Source organism: Macaca fascicularis, chromosome 3 (assembly GCF_037993035.2).
Source record: "Macaca fascicularis isolate 582-1 chromosome 3, T2T-MFA8v1.1".
Lineage (NCBI taxonomy): Eukaryota > Metazoa > Chordata > Mammalia > Primates > Cercopithecidae > Macaca > Macaca fascicularis.
In genome coordinates this window covers 106,820,036-106,845,882 of record NC_088377.1, presented here as the reverse complement: position 1 = coordinate 106,845,882, position 25,847 = coordinate 106,820,036, and the positions used below count along the sequence as shown (strand labels likewise).

Below are 25,847 nucleotides of genomic sequence, written 5' to 3'. Positions count from 1 at the left end.
CATTTTAAAATATGTGTTATCACAAAAAGAACATTCCAACCAGGAACAAAATGTACGTATCTGTACATACACATGAACATTAACAGAAATAAGGAAGGGAGAGCATTAAGATACTGACCATGATGAGACCTGGCTGGTAGAATCATCGGCAGTTTTCCATTTCTTCCAGCCTTTGTGTTTTATAAAATGAACTTTACTAGTTGTTGAGGGGAAAATAAGCTATTATTTCTAGCCAGCAGTATAATATCAGAATGAAACCAAGAGGAAAACAATTCTAGATTCCAACAGTTCTAACTAGCTCTGTGACATCGGTTCTCCCTCCCCATATAAAATTCCTATAGATTTTATATAGCAGAAGAAACTAGATACTTTAGGTCAGTCTTAAATAAATATCTGTAAAAGTGGAAAGGAGGAAACATGACTTAGGAATAACACAGGCAGACCCAGGTCAAAAATCCCTATGAAAGATGGAATTGCATCTAGTGAATTGACAGAGCGTCACAGGTACTCTAAAGAAAAGCATACTTACTACAACAGTTAAAAAGAATGCCAGATTCTAGTGAACTAAATAGTGGATGGAGGGAGGAAGGGAAAAAACAAAAAAAAAAGATTAAGTACAAGGTCCCCTACACTGTAAAAGTAAAGAGATGTCCTTCAAGTATGGTCTGAGAACCACCTATGTTAGAATCAACACAAGGGACTAACTGAAATGCAGATTGCAGGGCCGCAACACAGACTTAAATCATAATTTCTGGGGGTGGGGCAGGGGAACTTGGCCACACACACACACACACTCTCTCTCTCTCTCTCTCTCTCTCATGGATTGGTGGCCACTGTGGTATAGTTAACAGGGCAAGTCTCAAAGGCAAAATTATTTGCTTCATTCACTGTTGCATATTCCATTGGTTAGCAGATTGCTTAGCTCATCTCAGGCAATTATTCAATATTACTTAAACAATGAGCAAGGGAACAAAGTCTTTTAACATCACAGTTGTAAGTGAGAATCTAAACATGGTTTTTTCCATCATCCCCAGCTTCCAGATCTCCATGGTAACAGCTATGTTTTAGTCCTGTTAACTAAAACAGAGGTATATTTTATCTTTTACATTTGCACATCTTATCTCCATCTATATAGAACAGTCTGACAGCCAGACGTGCATGGATGAAAACTTGACTGACGCCATGGGTATGCACTGGAAGAGTCCAAAAAAGACTCAATGTTTTTCTACGTACTCTCTTACTACTATTGTTTGCTTGCATTTACACACTGCCATGTATTTCTTTTAGAAGATTAAATGTTCCTTGAAGAAACATAGTCAAAGTTTTTACACTCCTTAGGATATGTGCAAGTTAGGAAAACCTAACACTGTTCGAAAGATAATTGATACAGGTACACATCACCACACTGGGCCTTTGTTTTACTTCTTAATGTGACTACTAGAAGGGCACACACATCTTCATATAGAATGTCAAACAGGAAAAAAACAAAAAAACAGGGCACAAACTAATCCTTGATCCCTAAATAATCAAAGATTTTTTTTTTTTTTTTTTTTTTTTTTTTTTTTTTTGAGACGGAGTCTCGCTCTGTCACCCAGGCTGGAGTGCAGTGGCCGGATCTCAGCTCACTGCAAGCTCCGCCTCCCGGGTTCACGCCATTCTCCTGCCTCAGCCTCCCGAGTAGCTGGGACTACAGGCGCCCGCCACCTCGCCCGGCTAGTTTTTTGTATTTTTTTAGTAGAGACGGGGTTTCACCGTGTTAGCCAGGCTGGTCTCGATCTCCCGACCTCGTGATCCGCCCATCTCGGCCTCCCAAAGTGCTGGGATTACAGGCTTGAGCCACCGCGCCCGGCCAATAATCAAAGATTTTTATAGTCTTCAAACGGAGATTTTAACTAAATGTGCTTAATTTTTTAATTTTTAAAAATTATTATTATTATTATTTTTGGAGACCAGGTCTCGCTCTGTTGCTCAGACTGGAGTGCAAATGGCATGATCTCTGCTCATTACAGCCTCAACCTCCGAGGTTCATGCAAGCCTCCTGCCTCAGCCCCTCGAGTAGCTGGGACTACAGGCATGCATCACATCCAGCTAATTTTTGTATTTTTCGTAGAGCTGTGGTTTCACCATGTTGCCGAGATTGGTTTTGAACTCCTGGGCTCAAGCAATCCACTTGCCTCAGCCTACCAAACTGCTAGGATTATAGGCATGAGCCCTTGCGCCCAGTCTGTAAATGTGCCTTTAAACTGAAAAGTCACCACCAGTATTACAACCACAGAAACACACACAGTTCAACAGTTACTATTTAAACAAAAGCCTCATTGCCTGTATGACCTAAAAGCATAGCTCTTTCAAAAGTCTTAATATTAACACAATATAGTAAATTGCACTTACCTTCCTTAAAAATTACAGTGGTAACAAGGGAATAAAGAACTTGGTATAAAACCTCTAATATGCTTGTGTCACATTGAAAATTAATTATTCCCATATTTTTCCACAAGCTAAAATTAGCTTTATAAATATCATTACTTTTTTTCCAGCAACAAGATATTTTTAAAAAGTGATTTTAGAAACCGTACATCTTAAACTGCTCTGTCCAATAAAGAAGTCACTAGCCACATGTGTCTAACTACTTGCAATGTGGCTAGTCTGAATTGAATTGTTCTGTAAGGATAAAATACATACAGATGCTGAAGATTCAATACCAAAAAAAGCAAAATTTCTTAACAATTTATTATACTGTTACATTTTAGATATATTAGGTTGTATATAATAACAATTTTTTTTTTTTTTTTTTTTTGAGAGAGGGTTTTGCTCTCTCGCCCAAACTCTAGTGGCACTACCATAGCTCACTGCAGCCTCAACCTCCTGGGTTCAAGCAATTCTCCCACCTCGGCCTCCCAGTCAGCTAGAACACAGGCACACATCACCACACTGGGCCTTTGTTTTACTTAATGTGGCTACTAAAAGGTTAAAATCATATATATTTAGTTCATGTATTTCTATTGAACAGAGCTTATCTAAAACTAATTGATTAAATTTAATTTGTTTGTCAAGGGAATTTGAAGAACAATCAAGAAAAAGTTTTAGGCCAGGCGCAGTGGCTCATGCCTACAATCCCAGCACTTTGGGAGGCCGACGCGGGAGGATCATCTGAGGTCAAGAGTTCAAGACCAGTCTGGCCAACATGGCAAAACCCATCTCTGTTAAAAATACAAAAATTAGCCGGGCATCATGGTGGCATGTGCCTGTAATCCCAGCTACTTGGGAGGCTGGCGCAGGAGAATCACTTGAACCTGGAAGGCAGAGGTTACAGTGAGACAAGATTGTGCCACTGCATTCCAGCCTGGGCGACAGAGTGAGACTCTGTCTGGAAAAATTAAAATAAAAAAAAAGAAGAAAAAGTTTTATATGGAATACTTATTTTCCACATAAAAGTGAGCGTCGCTAAGTGAACTGTACCTGCAAGAAGAGGTGTTTTAAGATGACTAAACTTTTAAAACTGCCGTATTTTGAATACGGGTTATGTATACATTAACAGTTTTTATTTCACATTACTGCTAAGTGGATGTGGTTCTTAGACAAGGCAGATCCTTGGATTTGTTTTTGTTTGTGGGAAAGTTGCAGTTGATCATTATCAAATTATACCATCTTCTCATCAACTTTAGAAACTATAATAATCTCATCACCTGAAAGCTTGAAGACTGTTTCCCAGAGGTGGAGTTATACAGCCGGACTTGTTTATATTTCCATTTTTAATGTTTTCTACAAGTAGGCAAAGAAAATAAGCAAATAATCGTCCACAAGAAACTCATTAAGTATGAGAATTCTCAGTTTCATGCACTCTGAGAACTCCAATGTATCAAGAAAACAAAACAGGTTGACAAGTTTGATCGAAATATTTCTGCCTGACATTCCTCATCCTAGGTAACTCAATCCTTTCTTTTCTCCCAAGATATAATTTTACTAGGCTTTGTAGATAACCCTTCTCCTAGCAGAAAGCATAATGCAAATGCAATAATACATTACCAGTCTCCCATAGTAGCAAATTGTTCCTGCTTACTAAGCTCTTTTTCCTTCTAGTAAGATAGAATAGGTATGTTTACTACACTTAAGGACAAACAAGTTAAAAAAAAACTTCCACTTAAGTGCAACATGCTTCCCCATCTATATCAATATTTTCCCAAATTTGAACTCAGTCACATTAATCCATCATTTCCTTGAATGAATAAAACCTTGGACAAAGTATTAAAATCTTCCCGTTTCTCACCTATGACATATTTGCCAATTAAACACAAAAATCCTGAAAATGGGCCGGGCGTGGTGGCTCATGCCTATAATCCCAGTACTTTGGGAGGCAGAGGCAGGCAGATCACGAGGTCAGGAGATGAGACCAACCTGGCTAACATGGTGAAACCCCGTCTCTACTAAAGGTACAAAAATTAGCCAGGTGTGGTGGCGGGTGCCTGTAGTCCCAGCTATTCGGGAGGCTGAGGCAGAAGAATCACCTGAATCTGGGAGGCAGAGGTTGCAGTGAACTGAGATCGCGCCATTGCACTCCAGTCCGGGCGACAGAGCAAGACTGTCTCAAAAAAAAAAATCCTGAAAATGATGAAGTCTCTAGACCTATTGTGTCCTCTGAGAACAGAATTACACATAAAATTATACCACAAAAATACTGTCAGCAACATCCAGACCTGGGAAACTCTCCAGCACAAACATCTAAGGTTTTTTTGTTTTGTATTTTTCTTTTTTTTTAGTCTGGCTCTGCCGCCCAGGCTGGAGTACAGGGGCATGATCTCAGCTCACCGCAACCTCTGCCTCCTGGGTTCAGGCGATTCTCCTGCTTCAGCCTCCCGAGTAGCTGGGATTACAGGCGCCCACGACCACGCCCAGCTAATTTTTTTGTATTTTTAGTAGAGACGAGGTTTCACCACGTTGGCTAGGATGGACTCGATCTCCTGACCTCATGATCCGCCTGCCTCAGCCTTCCAAAGTGCTGGGATTACAGGTGTGAGCCACAGCGCCTGGCCTTTTTTTTTTTTTTTTTTTGAGACAGTCTCACTCTGTAACCCAGGCTGGAGGGCAGCGGTGTGATCTCAGGTCACTGCAACCTCCACTTCCCAGGTTCAAGAGATTCTTGTGCCTCAGCCTCTAGAGTCACTGGAATTACAGGTATGTGTCACCATGCCCAGCTAATATTGTAGTTTTAGTAGAGATAGGGTTTTACCATGTTGGCCAGATTGGTCTGGAATTCCTGACCTCATGTGATCCACCCACCTCGGCCTCCCAAAGTACTGGGATCACAGGCGTGAGCCACCATGCCCGGCCAACATCTAAATTTTTTAACAAATAAATTTCAAAGTGAAAAAAGGAGGGGGGAATCCTTGACATTAAGAAAACAAACTTAAAACCTATCAACCAATCATAATGGAAGAAACTTCTTTAAATCCCAATTCAAATACAATGGAAAAAACTAATCAGGAAAACTGCAATATTTGATATCAGTGAGTTAGTGTCATGTTTTTAAATATGTAATGATATTGTCTATGCTTTTTAAAAGTCTGTCTTTTAGAGATACATGCTGAAGAATTAGGAATGTAAAAAGCTTGCTATCTTCAATTTGTTTTGAAATAATCTGGGGAGGTGTGGCATTGAGGCACAGAGACGAACCAAAGCCAGTCATCATTTGGTGATTCTTGAAGTTAAGTGATCAGTATAGGAAGATTTATTATACCATTATCCCCACTGTGGTACTTTTAAAATTTTCACTGTTTTTCCCTACTCTCTTAAATTTAGAAGTCATAATCTATACAAATGTTAAATTCCATTAAAATCAAACTCTGGGCTTGTTAGTACCAAGAAGGAAGTTTTAAGAGAAAAATATAATTTAACTTTACATGACTATCTGGTAGTAAAGAGATGTTAAATATTTGCCATGCACAAAATCTGAGATGACATAAGCACTTCCTATACCGCAAAAAAAACTAGAATTTTTTTAAGATTGTTGCATTAGACAGTGTTAAATCTCCTTCCTTTGCCTAGGAGAGTACATTTGGATTCATTTTGCTGCAGTAACTACAGTATAACTTCAAATATAGGATATTAGCCAGGCCCGGTGGCTCACATCTGTAATCCCAGCACTTTGGGGGACTGAGGTGGGTGGATTACCTGAGGTCAGGAGTTCAAGACCAGCCTGGCCAACTGGGTGCAACCCTGTCTCTACTAAAAATGCAAAAATTAGCCAGGCATGGTGGTGGTGTGCGCCTGTAGTCCCAGCTATTTAGGAGGCTGAGGCAGGAGAATTGCTTGAACCCAGGAGGCAGAGGCTGCAGTGAGCCTAGATCGCGTGACTGCACTCCAGCCTGGGCAATAGAGCCAGACTCTGTCTCAAAAAAAAAAAAACAAAAAAAAAACAAAACAGAAAAGCAAATATAGGATACTTTCTAAAGTTTGTTATATAACTTAATGCATATTAATAAAATTATCTGCCAGGCGTGGTGGCTCATGCCTGTAATCCCAGCACTTTTCGAGGCAGAGGCACGTGGATCACCTGAGGTCAGGAGTTCGAGACCAGCCTGGCCAACACGGTGAAACCCCGTCTCTATTAAAAATACCAAAACTAGCCAGGCATGGTGGCAGGCACCTGTAATCCCAGCTACTCAGGGGGTTGAGGCAGGAGAATCTCTTGAACCCGGGAGGCGGAGGTTGCAGTGAGCCAAGATCGCGCCATCGCACTCCAGCCTGGGGGACAAGAGCAAGACTTGGTCTCAAAAATAAAACAAACAATCTGGACCGTTCACTTAAATGTAATCCTTTGTTACATTAAGACAATTCTGCACAATTCACATTTATGCCAATTCTGATGAAAGCAGAAGAGCTGCTGTAAATGAAAGGTTACATCTTTTAGCCAGCAAAATAAAGTCATTAACATACAGGAAGCTTAATCATTTCCAGATTATTTCTGCCACAACTGCAATTTAACAATAAACTTTAAAATTTCACCAATATTCAGAACAAAAGTAAAAAACTATTCAGTGACTCCTTATGGGTAAAGCCATACCAAGTACTTGAAATCCATTTCCACTGTACCCTTACACCAAACAAGTGAGGTCAATTTAAGACTCCCATTTTACAGATTAAGGAAATAGCCTCAAAGGATTATTTTAACCAATGTCAAAAAGCAAGTCAACGAACAGCCAAATTCAAACTCACACCTCCAATGTCCATGCTACGTCTACCTTTATCTTAGAGGTACACTATCTGGCTTCTGTGTAAATAAAACCCACTTACACAGATATTCAGGAAAATTGTTCAATATAATAACAACATGAATCCCAATCTCCTGGGGGAAACACTAGAAATTATCTAACTTAATTTCAAATTTTAATTTTTTTGAGACACAGTCTCACTCTGTTGCCCAGACTGAAGTGCAGTGCCACCATCTCAGCTCACTGCAACCTCCACCTCCCAGGTTCAAGTGATTCTCCTGTCTCAGTCTCCCAAGTAGCTGAGATTACAGGCACCCACCACCATGTCTGGCTAATTTCTGTATTTTTCGTACAGACAAGGTTTCTCCATGTTGGCCAGGTTGGTCTTGAATTCCTGAGCTTAAGTAATCTGCCCCCTTGGCCTTCCCAAAGTGCTGGAATTATGGGCATGAACCACCAAGCCACTACACTGGACCACATACAAATTTTATAAAGGTCACATCAACATAGATCATTTCAAGGCAAATATCCAACCTCAGACACCATCTAAGATAAATAAGGCAAATAAGTACACTAACTGACAATAAAAGATTCAGTGCATATGTTGTTTCAAGAAGTTCCCTTTGATCGGCCTGGGTAACTTAGCAAGACCCTGATTCTATTTTTAAAAATTTTTTTAATTCCCTTCTACTGGGAAGTCATTTCAAGGACCCCACATGCTTATAATGGTTGTTAAGCTGATAAAATAATCTTTAAAAGTTTAGTTAAATAAATTTAGTTATAATAACCCTAGTTGTGGTCGTTTAAAACTTCAGTAACTATGTCACACTTCCAGTTAAATTACATTCTCAGAAAAGATGACAGATTTCCAGTAAAAATGATGGTAAAATCTACTTAATAAACTTGTAAGACTGAGATGCTAAGAAAATTCAATGATTCGGCTGGGCGCAGTGGCTCACACCTGTAATCCCAGCACTTTGGGAGGCCGAGGTGGGCGGATCACCAGGTCAGGAGATCGAGACCATCCTGACTAACACAGTGAAACCCCATCTCTACTAAAAATACAAAAAATTAGCCGGGCGTGGTGGTGGGCACCTGTAGTCCCAGCTACTTGGGAAACTGAGGCAGGAGAATGGCGTGAACCTGGGAGGCGGAGCTTGTAGTGAGCTGAAATCCAGCCACTGCACTCCAGCCTCGGAGACAGCGAGACTCCGTCTCAAAAAAAAAAAAAAAAAAAAATTCAATGATTCTCCTTTCCACCATTATAGCTGTTAAAAATGTTACGTATTTTTCAATTTCAATTTAAAAAGTTACATGTTTAGGCCAGGCACGGTGTCTGACACCTGTAGTCTTAATATTTTGGGAGGTTGAAGTAGAATCACTTCAGTCCAGGAGCTAAAGACCAGCCTGGGCAACAAAATGAGACCTCATCTCTACAAAAACTTTAAAAATTAGCTGGGCACAGTAGCATGCACCTGTAGTCCCAGCTACTCAGGAAGGCTGAGGCAAGAGAATCCCTTAAGCCCAGGAGTTTGAGGCTGCAGTGAGCTATGATACCACCACTGCACTCCAGCCTGGGGACAGAGACCTTGCCTCAAAATAAAAAAATAAAATAAAAAGTGACATGTTTAAACTCTGTGCCCTATGATAATGTAGGTTGTGATATCATGCTTATAATCAGTGTGATTACACAACACACACTACCCCTATGACTTAACACATAACCAACCAATCGCACAGAGGATACAAGTCTCTCAAAGGAAGAAACTCTTGGTCTCCCTTCCAACGCTGATATAATTGGTCAAAATGTTTAACATAAACAAAGAAACTTGGGTGGGTGGGGGCACCAAGCACCAAAGATAGAAACAAATGGCTCTCACCTTTGCATAATACCCACACTCAATAGTACCCAGAGCACACCTACCTGCCCTCGGGCTTTCTCTATAACAGAACCACAAAAATTTACAATGGCCCTTTCCTCTCTGCCAAACCTTCTAGCTCTTTTTTGAAAGCTTTACAATTAGTGGTTGAGCACGGTGGCTCACACCTGCAATCCCAGCACTTTGGGAGGCCGAGGTGGGCAGATCACGAGGTCAGGAGATCGAGACCATCCTGGCTAACACGGTGAAACACCATCTCTACTAAAAATACAAAAAATTAGCTGGGCGTGGTGGCACACACCTGTAGTCCCAGCTACTCAGGAGGCTGAGGCAGAAGAATCGCTTGAACCCAGGAGGCAGAGGTTGCAGGTGCAGTGAGCCAAGATCATGCCACTGCACTCCAGCCTGGGCAACAGAGAGAGATTCTGTTTCAAAACAAAGCTTTATAATTTGAAAAAACAACATAGATTAAATCTGTTTTTAACAATCTATATATGGCCGGGCACGGTGGCTCAAGCCTGTAATCCCAGCACTTTGGGAGGCCGAGACGGGCGGATCACAAGGTCAGGAGATCGAGACCATCCTGGCTAACCCGGTGAAACCCCGTCTCTACTAAAAATTACAAAAAACTAGCCGGGCGAGGTGGCGGGCACCTGTAGTCCCAGCTACTCGGGAGGCTGAGGCAGGAGAATGGCGTAAAGCTGGGATGCGGAGCTTGCAGTGAGCTGAGATCCGGCCACTGCACTCCAGCCTGGGCGACAGAGCAAGACTCCATCTCAAAAAAAAAAAAAAAAAAAAAAAAAAAACAATCTATATAAGGTATTACACTTCAGTGGGATGGGCCCTTGTAAAAATGTTGAAATCAGTGTTTTGGAAATGCGTAAGCTTTAAAAATGTGTTACACAGCCAAGTACTTTAATAACTGCCTGCAACAGACTAGTAGAAACAAGCGCAAACATAAGCTATCCGGACAGACTGTCTACTGGGGGAGCGGCACACCAGGACTCCAACACACCCCTAACCACCAGCCACCTGTCCACATATCAGGTCATTTTTATTTTTACACAGGCTCTACTAGGGCTACAGAAGGACCTAAGTCAAAGTTTTAGCTTTTTTCTAAGAGGTCCCACATCATATACATACACAAATTTAAGCCTACTCTACTGACGATTAAACCTTGAACACAAGAATACAATATCAGTTACAAGCATTTGGGATTATGAATCCCTCCTCTATAGATTTATCTATCAGACATCATTTAGTTAATTACCTCTATGTTTACAACTTTAGGTATCCTGGGACTTGGGAAGGCTTTAAATACATAAATAACTAAAAAATTAGTTGCAAAAATCCTACTAGCAGAAAAGAATAGGAAGTAATATACTGGAAGTATTTTTTGGTCTACCATTTCAAGAGCCTGTATATTCAGAGTCATGACAGTTATGAGACTGAATAAATAGCATCAAAACCACCAGATCTGATTTACTCCTAACAAGACACACATCTTAAGGTGGGAGGATCGCTTGAGGCCAGGAGTTCAAGACCAGCCTGGGCAATACAGTGAGATCACATCTCTACAAAAAATAAAGACACATACGTTAAGACCAGGCAATGGTGGCTCACACCTGTAATACCAGCACTTTGGGAGGCCAAGGTGGGCGGATCACGAGGTCAAGAGATCGAGACCATCCTGGCCAATATAGTGAAACCCCATCTCTACTAAAAATAGAAAAATTAGCTGGGCTTGGTGGTGTGCGCCTGTAGTCCCAGCTACTTGGGAGGCTGAGGCAAGAGAATCGCTTGAACCTGGGAGGCAGAGGTTGCAGTGAGCCAAGATCACGCCACTGCACTCCAGCCTGGGGACAAGAGTGAGACTCCGTCTCTTAAAAAAAAAAAAAAAAAAAAGAAGACACACATGTTAAAATTCTGTAGATTTAGGGAAAAAACAAAAAAAAAGACTTGCAGAACCTTAACTGCTCCCACCTCTTCCAGAAATTACCTAATCAGAGAGTGTGAAAACTCAGTCCAGCTAAGCATTTAAAGTGACTGCCAATTATGACAGTGGTTAAAAATATTATACTTGTATCATTCACATAAAGCTGTTTTTAAGTTGAATAAGTACTATAAAATGTTAATTTTTCTGGCTGGACGGGGTGGCTCACACCTGTAATCCCAACACTCTGGGAGGCAGAGGCGGGTGGATCACCTGAGGTCGGGAGTTCGAGACCAGCATGGCCAACATGGAGAAACCCCGTCTGTACTGAAAATACAAAAATATTAGCTGGGCGTGGTAGCGCATGCCTGTAATCCCAGCTACTCGGGAGGCTGAGGGATGAGAATCACTTGAACCCAGGAGGAGGCAGAGGTTGCAGTAAGCCAAGACTGTGCCATTGCACTCCAGCCTGGGCAACAAGAGTGAAACTCGGTCTCAAGAAAATTTTTTAAAAAGTTAATTTTTCTCTTTTAAAATTGTAAGTTAATGCTTTTCTGTCTCCCTAGCACCTGGGCATAATGGATGTCATTGGCAGGGCTCAAAACATAAGTTGAAAGAAAATGAAACTTCAAATAAGCAATAGAAATCAAACTGCAAACATCAACAACGTTAAATTGTAATCCCTTAAGGCAGATTTATCAGTTGTGTACAGATTAATGTCATCTTAGGTTTTATGCAAAGTCAATAATATAGAATAACATTCCTTTTTTTTTTTTTTTTTTTTTTTTTAGATGGAGTCTTGCTGTCGCCCAGGCTGGAGTACACTGGCCTGATCTCAGCTCAGTGCAACCACCGTCTCCCGGGTTCAAGCAATTATCCTGCCTCAGCCTCCCAAGAAGCTGGGATTACAGGTGCCCACTACCACGCCCGGCTAATTTTTGTATTTTCAGTAGAGACAGGGTTTCGCCATGTTGGTCAGGCTGGTCTCAAACTCCTGACTTCAGGTGATCCACCCACTTCGGCCTCCCAGCTGGGATTACAAGCTTGAGCCACCGAGCCCAGCCTGTTTCCTTCATTTTTAAAATAACAAGAAATAACATATTATACTCAGACTTTGCAGAGACCAATCTCTAGATTTTAAGGAGTTATAGTTTCAATTTTAATTTATAAATATTCATTTTAGATGTTTTGATGTTATTTTACTAAAATGTCCATCTAGTCCTTTGATAAATTCAGAGATTTATGGTGGCAGTACGTAAACCAAATTAAAATGTACTATAAAACCAGGTAACTAGAATTTTATGTTTAATCAAACCATTTGGAAGCAGTTTTGTGAAATTTCAGTATCTTAAATTATACTGGCATTAAGCTTATTTTGAAAAAGTTAAATATTAATACTGAAACACAAATCATCCACAACCAAAAGTAAAATATATCAATCAGCTCTACATATTTAAACATTACTGTGATTTTTTTTTTTTTTTTTTTTTTTTTTTTGAGACAGTGCCTTGCTCTGTCACCCAGGCTGGAGTGCAGTGGTACCATCTCGGCTTACTGCAAACTCCGCCTCCCGGGTTCCGGCGATTCTCCTGCCTCAGCCTCCTGAGTAGCTGGGATTACAGGCATGCGCCACCACTCCCAGGTCATTTTGTATTTTTAGTAGAGACAGGGTTTCTTCATGTTCATCAGGCTGGTCTCGAACTCCCAACCTCAGGTGATCCACCTGCCTCGGCCTCCCAAAATGCTGGGATTATAGGCATAAGCCATTGCGCCTGGCCTATTTTTGTATTTTTTAGTAGAGACGGGGTTTCGCCATGTTGACCAGCCTGGCCAACATTGTGAAACCCCATCTCTACTGAAAACACAAAAATTAGCCAGGTGTGGTGGCAAGCACCTGTAATCACAGCTACTCAGGAAGCTGAGGCGGGGGAATCTCTTGAACCTGGAAGGCAGAGGTTGCGGTGAGCCGAGATGGCACCACTGCACTCCAGCCTGGGCTACAGAGTGAGACTCCATCTCAAAAAACATAATAATAATAAGGAAAAATAAAAAATAAAATATGCAAGATTTTCTGGGCTGGGCGCAGTGGCTCACGCCTATAATTTCAACACTTTGGGAGGCCAAGGAGGGCAGATCACGAGGTCACGAGATTGAGACCATCCTGGCTAACATGGTGAAACCCCGTCTCTACTAAAAATACAGAAAATTAGCCAGGCATGGTGGCACACGCCTGTAATCCCAGCTACTTGGGAGGCTGAGGCAGGAAAATCACTTGAACCCAGGAGGCGGAGGTTGCAGTGAGCCAAGATCGCGCCACTGCACTCCTGCCTGGGAAACAGAGGGAGACTTGTCAAAAAAAAAAAAAAAAAAAAAACACAACACCATTAGAATTAAATTTAGAGCACTGAACATGTTCCAGTTAATACAATGTGTCATGCATATGCTATTTAAAAAGACTGCTCTGAGGTTTTCAGAGGTTTGGGGGTTTTGTTCTTTTTTTATTTTTGGTTAAACGTTGCACAACACATTTCTTCTTTCCATCATAATTGGGGTAAACCACATGCTGGAGTTTCCTGAAAATCAGAAAAATCTTTAACAAGCACTAATAATGAAACCTAAGATATTATTAATATCCTATCAATGACAAGATATTTAAATATGTTACAATGTATTATTGGCCCACATATGGGTGAATATACTCCTAAATCAAGTCCACTATTTTAATAGTATTTAACATATCATATTACTGTAATTATTCCCTATCCCACCTTCCAAAGAACCTTTAAAATTGCTTTTTAGGTCAGGTGCGGTGGCTCACACCTGTAATCCCAGCACTCTGGGAGGCCAAAGCGAACGTATCACTTGAGGCCAGGAGTTCAAGACCACCCTGGCCATCATGGTAAAACCCCCGTCTCTACTAAAAAATACAAAAAGTAGCTGAGCATGGTAGTGGGTGCTGGTAATCCCAGCTACCTGGGAGGCTGAGGCATGAGAATCACTTGAACCTGGGAGGCGGAGGTTGCTGTGAGTTCACATTGCACCACTGCACTCCAGCCTGGGTGACAGAGCAAGACTCTGTCTTTAAAAAAAAAAAAAAAAAATTGCTTTTTAAAACAGTGAGGTATTTGGGTTCAGTGGCTCATGCCGGTAATCCCAGCAATCTGAGACCGAAGCAGGAGGATCACTTGAAGCAGGAGCTGGAGACCCGTTTGAACAACATAGAGTTACCATCTCTACTAAAAATTTAAAAAGGAAACAATTAACCAGGTGTGGTCTCAGCTCCTCAGGAGGCTGAGGTGGAAGGATCACTTCAGCCCAGAATTTAGAGGCTGCACTGAGCTATGTTCATACCGCTGCATTCCAGCCTGGGCGGCAGAGTGAGACCCTATCTCTAAAAACAACAATAAATAAAACAGTAAGCTGTGGCGCTAAGTTGTATTTTTTATTTAAAAAAGCATACATTCATAGATGCTCACATATACATGCAAATGTTCCCTAAAGGAACACAATAAACTGCACAGTAGCTGCATTTAAGGAAGGAGAAAAATAAATTATTTAAATTTTGCCATGTGCACTATTTTTCTAAAACCTTCCAAGCTTTTTAATTAATTTAGAAAAAACTACTTTTACTTAGTTCCTGTGGGTGTTTTGTATACAGTATAACTAAGTATTACTTAGTTCCTATGGGTGTTTTGTATACAGTATATAGTATTACTTAGTATAACTAAGTAAAACTGCTTTTACTTAGTTCCTGTGAGTGCTTTTTGTATACAGAAAACAGCTTAAGATTCCATTAGATTTGTTTCGGTATGTACATTATTCATCAAGAGACCTAAGAATAGATAGGAACGCTGAAGAAGGGTATAACAATGCTTTACCAATATTGTTATAGATAGCACATCAAAATGCAAGAGACTGGGGAAAAATGCATGATCATGAGCTAAAGTTAGACTGGTATGGAAAAAAATAACCTGCAGGTAATTAACAATGACCATAAATGACATATACAACATATAATAGTTATGTTTAAGTAGAGGGCAGTATCTGAATTTAAGGCAATGCATCATGTATATGAACAACGAATGACCTTACTTTCACTAGTTGTAAGGTATCCCCAGAAAGTATCAGATTTATTACATTTACGTAGATAAGTCTGTAGTAAGTATAAAGCTGCTCGTCTAAAATGAAGCACAAAACAAATTAAAAGAAAAAATAAAATGAAGCACAAGCAAAGATTTCATCTTTGAAATTAGATGATCATAATCTTTGGACATTAGATGGTCATAATCATCTTTCCATCTGTGCTGAATCATTGCCTTCAGAATACCACCACCATGTTAATACACTTGCCTTTGGAAAACCGCATTTCCACAGTCCAAGCAATAAAATAACAACTGTAACATGTTATAATCTATGCAATAAGATTCCATGAGTCTAATATTAAAATAAACAAAGTAAATTGGGGAAAGTAAAGTTTATTCCAAATCGTAAGTGTAGACGCCCAGCGTGGTGGCTCACACGTGTAATCCCAGCATTATGGGAGACCAAGGTGGGTGGATTACCTGAAGTCAGGAGTTTAAGACCAGCCTGGCCAACATGACGAAACCTCATCTCTACTAAAAATACAAAAAATTAGCTAGGCATGGTGGCAGGCACCTGTAATCCCAGCTATTCGGGACGCAGGAGGATCACTTGAGTCCAGGAGGCAGAAGTGGCAGTGAGCCGAGATGGCACCACTGCACTGCTGCCTGGGCGACAGAGCAAGACTCTGTCTTGAACAAAATAAAAAACAAATAATAAATGTAGAAAAAACAGAAGTAGAAAGCCACCACCATTTGACAGCCACTATAGTAGCAGTGACAGCTGCTGACAAGAATCATCAATGGGTGCTAAAATTAGTGACAGTATTATGAGAGACATAATCTTTACATTGTCTCAAAATATCTCCCCACAAAGTTCTTATTAGGAAGGGAAAAAAAAGTAACTTTATCCTGAAGAAACCTGGCAGAGACTACTTAACCAATTGGTCAAAGTTACCACCACTACTGGAACAAAAATCAATAAGCACTATGTGCCTCTAGATGAGGTGCACTGAAAGCAGTACCACTTCTGAGGAATTCCATCAAAAATGCCTCACCTGGTGCCAGGCGTGGTAGCTCACGCCTGTAATCCTAGCACTTTGGGAGGCTGAGGCAGGAGGATCACTTGAGGTCAGGAGTTCAAGACCAGCCTGCCCAACATGGTCAAACCACATGGTGATACGGTTTTTCAGATTTTAGAATCTATCTAAAAATAGATTCATCCTGCTCATGTCTATTTGTTTTCAGCAGTCCTTAACTATTTATTCTAAATGCTTTATCTTTTTAAAAATTTTAGAGAGAGGGTCTCACTCTGTTGCCCAGGCTGGAGGGCAGTAGCACAATCACAGCTCACTGTGGCTCACTAGGCTCAAGCAATCCTCCCACCTCAGCCTCCCAAGTAGCTGGGACTACAGGCATGCACCATCACATTTGGCTAATTTTTTATTTTTTGTAGAGATGGGGTCTCACTATATTGCCCAGGCTGGTTTTTTTGTTTTGTTTTGTTTTGTTTTCTGAGGTGGAGTCTCATTCTATCACCCAGGCTGGAGTGCAGTGACCTGATCTCGGCTCAGTACAGCCTCCACCTCCTACGTTCAAACGATTCTCGTGCTTCAGCCTCCTGAGTAGCTGGGACCACAGGCACACAACACCACACCCGGCTAATTTTTTTTTGTATTTTTGGTAGAGATGGGGTTTTACCATGTTGGCCAGGCTGGTCTTGAACTCCTGACCTCAAGTGATCTGCCCGCTTTGGCGTCCCAAAGTGCTGGAATTATAGGCGTGAGCCACTGCATCCAGCCACCCAGACTGGTCTTGAACTCCTGGGCTCAAGCAATCCTCCGGGCTGCAGTTTCCCAAAGTGCTGGGATTACAAGACTGAGACATCACACCTGGCAATATTTTATCTTTCATACACTTAGATTTTTCTTCTTTTTATTTAAAATTTCTGACATTTTTTCATTTGCTTCTCTATACCGATTATCTTTTTTTTTTTTCCCCCATATTGACTTCCCTATTGAGGCTAATATGCCATGGAATTGCATAAAATCCTCACTTGCTCTTGTTATTATGTAAATACATATTTTCAAGAATACCTGATACAGACCAGGCACGGTGGTTCACGCCTGTAATCCCAGCACTTTGGGAGGCCAAGGCAGGTGGATCACGAGGTCAGGAGATCCAAACCATCCTGGCTAACACAGTGAAACTCCATCTCTACTAAACATACAAAAAATTAGCTGGGTGTGCTGGCGGGTGCCTGTAGTCCCAACTACTCGGGAGGCTGAGGCAGGAAAATGGTGTGAACCCAGGAGGCAGAGCTTGCAGTGAGCCGAGATCACGCCACTGCACTCTAGCCTGGGTGACAGAGCAAGACTCCATCTCAAAAAAAGAAAAAAAAAGAATATATATGTGTGTGTGTGTGTGTGTGTGTGTGTGTGTGTGTGTGTGTGTGTGTGTGTGTGTATGTATATATGTGATACTTTTTTTTCCCTTTTTTTTTTTTTTTTTTTGAGAGAGTCTCACTCTGTCGCCCTGGCTGGAGTGCAGTGGTGCAATCTTGGGTCACTGCAAACCTCCGCCTCCCAGGCTCAAGAGATTCTCATGCCTCAGCCTCCTAAGTAGCTGGGACCACAGGCATGCACTACCACACCCGGATCACTTTTTGTATTTTTAGTAGAGAAGGGGGGGGCGGGGTGGTTTAACTCTATTGGCCAGACTGGTCTCAAACTCCCGGCCTCAAGTGATCGACGTGGCCACCTCAGCCTCCCAAAGTTCTGGGATTAAAGGCATGAGCCATTACACCCAGTCACTTGATCTAATTTCAAACCACACATTAGAGTGGAGCAGCCATTCTCAAAGTATGGTATAAGGAATCCCTGACACACTTTCAGGAAGTCTAAGAAGTTAAGACTATTTTCCTAATAACACTAAGATGTTATTTGCCTTTTCTGCTGTGTTGTATTTGCACTGATAGAGCAAAAGCAATGATTGGTAAAGCTGCTGGTCCTTAGCATGAAGCAACACAGTGGCACTGAACTGTACTAGTAGTCACTGTATTCTTTTTTTTTTTTTTTTTTTTTTTTTTTGAGACGGAGTCTCGCTCTATTGCCCAGGCTGGAGTGCAGTGGCCGGATCTCAGCTCACTGCAAGCTCCGCCTCCCGGGTTCACGCCATTCTCCTGCCTCAGCCTCCCGAGTAGCTGGGACTACAGGCGCTCGCCACCTCGCCCGGCTAGTTTTTTGTATTTTTTTTAGTAGAGACGGGGTTTCACCATGTTAGCCAGGATGGTCTCGATCTCCTGACCTCGTGATCCGCCCATCTCGGCCTCCCAAAGTGCTGGGATTACAGGCTTGAGCCACCGTGCCCGGCCCGTCACTGTATTCTTCGCTGGCATTTGCAGTGAAGAATTATGCAAACTGTTTAAAAATGTCCTAATCTCAACCCTTGAGTATACATCCTTTTATGATCTATATGAAGAAAAGGGAAGTATGCATAAAGCACTTCTGCTACCTATCCCGGCTGTCTGCACAAAAAGCACTGTGCAGTTGTTTGAGGTGCAAGACGAACCACTTATGCACCGTTTCTACCTGAAGGAACTACAAGCAAAATGTAGTCACTTAAAAGCTTGAGTATCTGGCAGATATTTTCTCAAAAAGGAATAAAATGAGTCTGTCACTTCAGGTAAAACTATTTTCCTGAAGTATTTGTTGCCAAATAACTAAATTTGAGCTTTAAAGTAAAAACTAGTATTTTGAAAAGCTTCTATCTATTACCAATAAGCTTTGACAGCCTCCCAATCCTTGTGGATAAAAGATCCTTTCCAAGTATAAGAGAATCAATGTATTTTTTTTTTTTGTAACAAGTACAAAAAAAATTCACTGATATTTCAGATTCCACAATGAAACTAGCCTTTAAAAAAACGCCACTAACTTGGTGTTACAGCTCTTTTAGAATCTGTCCAGCAGGTGGTTTCCCGGTCTTTACCAGTAAGCCCCCACCCCTGCACATCTGCAAAAAACCTACCACTTGTAGCTGGGTGCAGTGGCTCACGCCTGTAATCCCAACACTTCGGGGAGGCTGAGACACAATGATCACTTACTTGAAGCCCAGGAGTTCAAGACCAGTCTATGCAACATAGTGAGATCCTGTCTCAATTTAAATTAAAAAAGGAACTTTTTTTTTAACTCTCCCTTGTCATATTTCGATGTAGGACCAAAGAATATCTGTAATTATTTATACTCCTTCCTTTTCTAACTACATATCCGTATATGGCTGGATTTTCTTCATATGCTTCAATCAAAACAATACATGACAAGAAACTGAATGCAGTAGTAGTTACGAGTTCCCAGTTGCCTCTTAGGCCAAAGAAACTTACAAAAATGAAAAACAGTTCTCTTAAGTTTTTTAGGGCCAGACATGGTGGCTCACGCCTCTAATCTCAGTACTTTGGGAGGCTGAGGTGGGCGGATCACTTGAGGTCAGGGGTTTGAGAACAGTTTGGCCAACATGGTGAAACCTGGTCTCTACTAAAGGTACAAAAACTAGTCAGGTGTGGTGGCGCACGCCTGTAGTCCCAGCTACTCGGGAGGCTGAGGCAGGAGAATCACTTGAACCCAGAAGGCGGAGGCTGCAGTGAGCTGAGATTGCATCACTGCATTCCAGCCTGGGCAACAGAGCAAGACTCTGTCTCAGAAAAAGAGTTTTTTAATTGAAAATTTTATGTTAACATGTAATGGGGTTTATTATAAAACCTCTATCATTCCAGGAGGCTGAGGCAGAAGAATCGCTTAAACCCAGGAGGTGGACGAGATTGCACCATTGAACTCCAGCTTGAGCAACAATAGCTAACCTCCATCTCAAAAACAAAACAAAACAAAACAAACCTCTATCATTCCTTATAACTGCTACAAAATATGCCACAGAATATATTGTTAGGGCTGGGTGCAGTGGCTCATGCCAGTAATAATAACACTTTGGGAGGCCAAGGCGGGCAGATCATTTGAGGTCAGGAATTCGAGACCAGGCTGGCCAACATGGTGAAACCCCATCCTACTAAAAATACAAAAATTAGCCTGGTACGGTGGCAGGTGCCTATAATCTCAGTTACTCAGGAGGCCAAGACAGGAGAATCACTTGAACACAGGAGGCAGAGGTTGCAGTGAGCCAAGATTATACCACTGCACTCCAGCCTGGGTGACAGAGCAAGAAAAAAAAAAAGGGAATATATGGTTAGAATAGGGTACGTTTTCTTTTTTCCTTTTTTTTTGGTTTTGTTTTTTGAGGCGGAGTCTCACACTGTCGCCAAGGTTGGAGCACAGTGGCGTGATACCGGCTCACTGCAAACTCCACCTCCTGGGTCCACACCATTCTCTTGCTCCCGAGTAGCTGGTACTACAGGTGCCCACCACCACACCCAGCTAATTTTTTGTTTTTAGTGGAGATGGGGTTTCACCATGTTAGCCAGTATGGTCTCCATCTTCTGATCTCGTGATCCACCTGTCTCAGCCTCCCCAAGTGCTGGGATTATAGGCGTGAGCCACCATACCAGGCCAGAACAGGGTATGTTTTCTTTTGATGGCCATTTAGGTTATTTCCTATTTTTAACTACTAAACAATACGGAAAAAACACTTATGTCTTTTTGCCAAGTATGTCTTTGTAACAGAATACTACAAGTGAAATTGCTGTTATGGAGAAAGGCATTAAACATGCCTCAAAGTTACAAATAGTTGAACATTATTTTAAAGTGCTTATTCTTTCCTTTTAAACATGGGTTCCGCCAGGCATGGTGGCTCACGCCTGTAATCCCTAACACTTTAGGAGGCTGAGGTGGGTGAATCACAATGTCAGCAGTTCAAGACCAGCCTGGCCAACATGGTGAAACTCCATCTCTATTAAAAATACAAAAAATTAGCTGGGCGTGGTGGCAGGCACCTGTAATCCCAGCTACTCAGGAGGCTGAGGCGGGAGAACTGCTTGAACCCAGGAGGCGGAGTTTGCAGTGAGCTGAGATCATGCCATTGCACTCCAGCCCAGGCAACAGTGTGAGACTCATCTCAAAAAAAAAAAAAAAAAAAAAAAGTGGGGGCAGGGGCAAGCGCAGTGGCTCACACCTGTAATCCCAGCACTTTCAGAGGCTGAGGCGGGTAGATAACAAGGTCAGGAGATTGAGACCATCCTGGTTAATATGGTGAAACCCCATCTCTACCAAAAATACAAAAATTAGCCAGGCATGGTGGCACAAGCCTGTAGTCCCAGCTACTCCAGAGGCTGAGGCAGGACAATCGCTTGAACCTGAGAGGCAGAGGTTGCAGTGAGCTGAGATCACGGAACTGCACTCCAGGCTGGTGACAGAGCTAGACTACATCTAAAAAAAAATACCATGGGTTCACCGGGCGCAATGGCTCACGCCTGTATACCCAGCATTTTAGGAGGCTGAGGCGGGCAGATTACTTGAGGTCAGGAGTTCAAGACCAGCCTGGTCAACATGGTGAAACCCTGTCTCTACTAAAAATACAAAAATTAGCTGGGTATGGTGGTACCGGCCTGTAATCCCAGCTACTCAGGAGGCTGAGGCACAAGAATCCCTTACCCGGAAGGCGGAGGTTGCAGTGAGCAGAAGGTTGCAGTGAGCCGAGATCATGCCACTGCACTTCAGCCTGGGTGACAGAGCAAGACTCTGTCTCAAACAAACAAACAAAAATAAGTAAACATGGGTTCTTGCTGCCTTACACAGGATGGTCTCCCAAAGTGCTGGAATTACAAGCATGAGCCAAGCACCCTGGCCTTAAAGCACTTTTAACAAAAAGAAAAAAGGAAGGGCTCTTAGTATTGTCTTCCTTTACAAAAATTTCCTTTCTACAACTCAAAGATAGGCAATTACAAAATGTCCCAAACAGTAAAATTAGAGCCAGAGATCTTTTTTGCTTGAAAAGTAGACAATAGTGTTAGTTTCAGATTATCTGTACGATACCTGTTAAAATGTGACGTGTAATATAGTATAACCTAAGAATTCTGTGTTTTATGGACTCCCACCTACTAGAGACCACTTTTACCAATTCCTGCTTGGCAATTTGGATGGAGCTCTTTTACAATACTGCTGGTTAAAACTGTGCTTACAGATGACACAAAGCCATGAGGACTGGGTTGTTTTCCATGACACTTAGTTGAAAGGTATTCTCATTTTAAGTTCTAATAGATACTGCCAAATAGTGTGCCAAGAAATCTTTGCCAATGTACTCTCTAGCTATATGAGTGGCCATGCCTCCACAACCTTGCCAACACCAGATACTGCCAATCTTATTCCTTTTTCTCCAACCTCATAGGCAAAAAAAGGTCATTATAGTTGGTACTTCCCTAATAACTAGTTAGATTAGGGTTTTGTTTGTTTTGTTGTTGCTTTTTGAAATAAGATCTCACTCTATTGCCCAGCCTGGAGTGCAGTGGTGCAAACCTGGGCTCAAGCTATTCCCCCGCCTCAGCCCCCCAGTTAGCTGGGACTACAGGCACGCACCACCATGCCTGGCTAATTTTTGTATTTTTTGTAGGGACAGTGTTTCACCATGTTGCCCAGGCTGGTCTCAAACTCCTGAGCTCAAGCGATTCACCCACCTCGGCCTCCCCAAGTGCTGGGATTACAGGCATGAACCACCATGCCCAGCCTAGATTGGGTATCTTTTTGTACACAGATTGACTTTTCAGCTATCTCCTTCTGAACTGCCACTTCTCATCCTTCGTCCATTTTTAAACTGTTTAGAATTAGGAATTCATCTCCTGGTCTATTATTTCCCTTAAGCATGATCTCTCTTGTTTAAGATAATCCCATAACTAAACACATTTTAGGGATTCTAAGATCCATGCACCTAGATATAAAACACCAATTCTTAACTTATTCACAGTGCATAACCCGTATTTTACAAAGAAATGTGAAACATTCCTATGTCTCTGTATATACAAAACATAAACCATAAACCATGGGGTCATACAGGAACAGGCACATCCATCCCCCGTTTTCCACTGCCACATGGTAAATACACAAACTTATTACTGAGATAATATGACTTTAGTATCAGATAATCCAAGAAGTCCTTTACAGACATTATCATTTAATACCCAATAACCCTCTCCACTAGGTTTTACTATCCTCACTTACAGATTTTAAAAACAGAAATCTCAGAGTTTAATCAGTTTGCACAAGATCACAGGGCTAAGCAAAGGTTCCTGCTGAGGCCTGTGTAGCTCAAAGCAAGATGCCACTGGCCCCCCCTACCACTGTGCTGTACTGTTGTCCCCAAGTTTAGGTAGTGGTACGCGCACACAGAAGCGTCTATCACATTTTTCTCCAAAAGTTCATTACATCACTTGGAATGTCTTTAACAAAAATCATATAATACTAGGAGCTTTAACCAGCACCACTGATGACTGTCTCGCCACAGCTAACCTTAAAAAAATAACATGGGCCAAGCGCGGTGGCTCACGCCTGAAATCCCAGCACTTTGGGAGGCCGGGGCGGGCGGATCACGAGGTCAGGAGATCCAGACCATCCTGACTAAAATGGTGAAACCCTGTCTCTACTAAAAATACAAAAAATTAGCCGGGCGTGGTGGCGGGCGCCTGTAGTTCCAGCTACTCGGGAGGCTGAGGCAGGAGAATGGCGTGGACCCGGGAGGCGGAGCTTGCAGTGAGCCGAGATCGCGCCACTGCACTCCAGCCTGGGCGACAGAGCGAGACTCCCTCTCGAAAAAAAAAAAAATAATAATAACAACATGGGCTCAGTCAACCTTATTATAAGATTCCTAGTCCTGTATCACAATTTGCCTTAATTACCCTGTCACAGGATACCCTAAGAACAGGTGCGAACTCCATGAAATGTTTTGGGAGCATAGCCAGTCCCATGCTTATGAAGTACTGAAGAGGCAAAAAAAAAAAAACAGTTCAATGGGATCTCTGGTGAGCGTTTTCCAAAATTAACCTAGGCATCAGTCTTCCATGATATCCCAAATCAGCATTTGCTAAATGGCATGAACTAAACTACTTACCATTCTGGCTAACACGGTGAAACCCCGTCTCTACTAAAAAATACAAAAAAAAAAAAAAAAAAAAAAACTAGCCGGGCGAGGTGGCGAGCACCTGTAGTCCCAGCTACCCGGGAGGCAGGAGAATGGCATAAACCCGGGAGGCGGAGCTTGCAGTGAGCCGAGATCGCACCACTGCACTCCAGTCTGGGTGACAGAGCGAGACTCTGTCTCAAAAAAAAAAAAAAAAAAAAAAAAAAAACTTAGCTCCTAAAGTCAAACACATCAAGAATGAGAATAATGCAGTCACTCCATCATGCACACAGGCTGCTCTAGCTGCCCTCTTCGCTCAGCCTCAATCACTAACCTGCCTCACACTCCAGCCTCTTTAATCTCAAACAGCTTGTAGTTCCCACACACACCCCAGGATGTTTCACACTTACATGACGTGGCTCCTGCTGTCCCTTCTGCCTCTTCCCTCTTCGGTGCACATGGTTATTAGCCTCTGCCTATTTCCACATCTCTCTCTGAATGTATTCCTCATTGGTAACAGGCTAAGCCTAATAATGCCCCCGCCTCATATGTTTCTGGGGCATCTCACATATACCCTACTTAGAACATTCACAACTTCTCTTTATTGCAGAGATTTTAACCCACCTTTAGGATCACTGCCACAGTGAGCCACCAATTACTGTTGAAAAATAAAAAGAATGTCACCCAGGAATTCAGACAGAACAAAGTGAAAGCCACTGTACTCCATCCATGTCTTTCTGCAGGACAAGGGTCTTACTCTTTTTTTTTTTTTTTGAGACGGCTCCCTCTGTTGCCCAGGCTGGAGTGCAGTGACACAATCTCAGTTCACTGCAAGCTCCACCTCCCGGATTCGAGCCATTCTCCTGCCTCAACCTCCTGAGTAGCTGGGACTACAGGCGCCTGCCACAACGCCCAGCTAATTTTTTGTATTTTTAGTAGAGACAGGGTTTCACTGTATTAGCCAGGATGGTCTTGATCTCCTGACCTCATGATCCACCCGCCTCAGCCTCCCAAAATGCTGGATTAGAGGTGTGAGCCACTGTGCCCCACAGGGTCTTACTCTTCTTTCTAGCCCCTGAAACCTAGCATAGAATCAACTATGAGCACAGGCACTTAATCTATGCTTGTTAAACTAAAAATTTACGTAAGGAATTAAGTCATTTCTGAAACTGAAAAAATGCAAAAATAGGTAAACTAGCACACAAGAAATATAGAAACTAAAAATTTCAACTGCACTTAACTCTCCAAAGAAAAAGCAAGAGCTTCTCCATTTTTTGCAAAACCAGCTGGAAAAAAAAAAACCACATCTGGGGAGAGCTCACTTTTCAACCAGCTTTTTTGTTTTTTAACCACTATTACCACAGGTTCTCTTAACTAGATTCTTTCATTATCTGCCCTGCTAGGACCAAAAGCTGAGTAGCACCTTCTTTTGGAAACTAATTCTTAATCAAATTCCACCTCAAAATGTGGACCTTCTTGAAGTTTCCTCCGCAAGAAACTTCAAGAAGTTAGTTTCTGAGGTAGGATGCAAAATTTAAGGTGCTAAGTATGGGAGAGCATGAGTCCTAGACATCTTAGCTATAAGGTATCAGAATTTCATCTTTACAGCTTTTTACTTAATTTTTGTATACAAGGGGCACAAATGAAATGGGCAGACTTCTCAGAGTTAGCACATCCATGATAGAAGAGTGTGTTCCTA

The 25,847-nt window shown here is 42.0% G+C and overlaps 1 protein-coding gene and 1 non-coding gene across 6 annotated transcripts in view; one reads left to right on the top strand and one right to left on the bottom strand.

Annotated features, from left to right (window-relative positions):
* IGF2BP3 (insulin like growth factor 2 mRNA binding protein 3) overlaps window positions 1-25,847 on the bottom strand; it is a 155,487-nt gene that overhangs the window by 115,548 nt on the left and 14,092 nt on the right. The gene's annotated exons all lie outside the window — the stretch shown is intronic.
* LOC123572623 (U7 small nuclear RNA) lies at window positions 19,035-19,099 on the top strand. The gene has a single exon (XR_006697182.1). It is a non-coding gene; the product is annotated as a U7 small nuclear RNA (small nuclear RNA).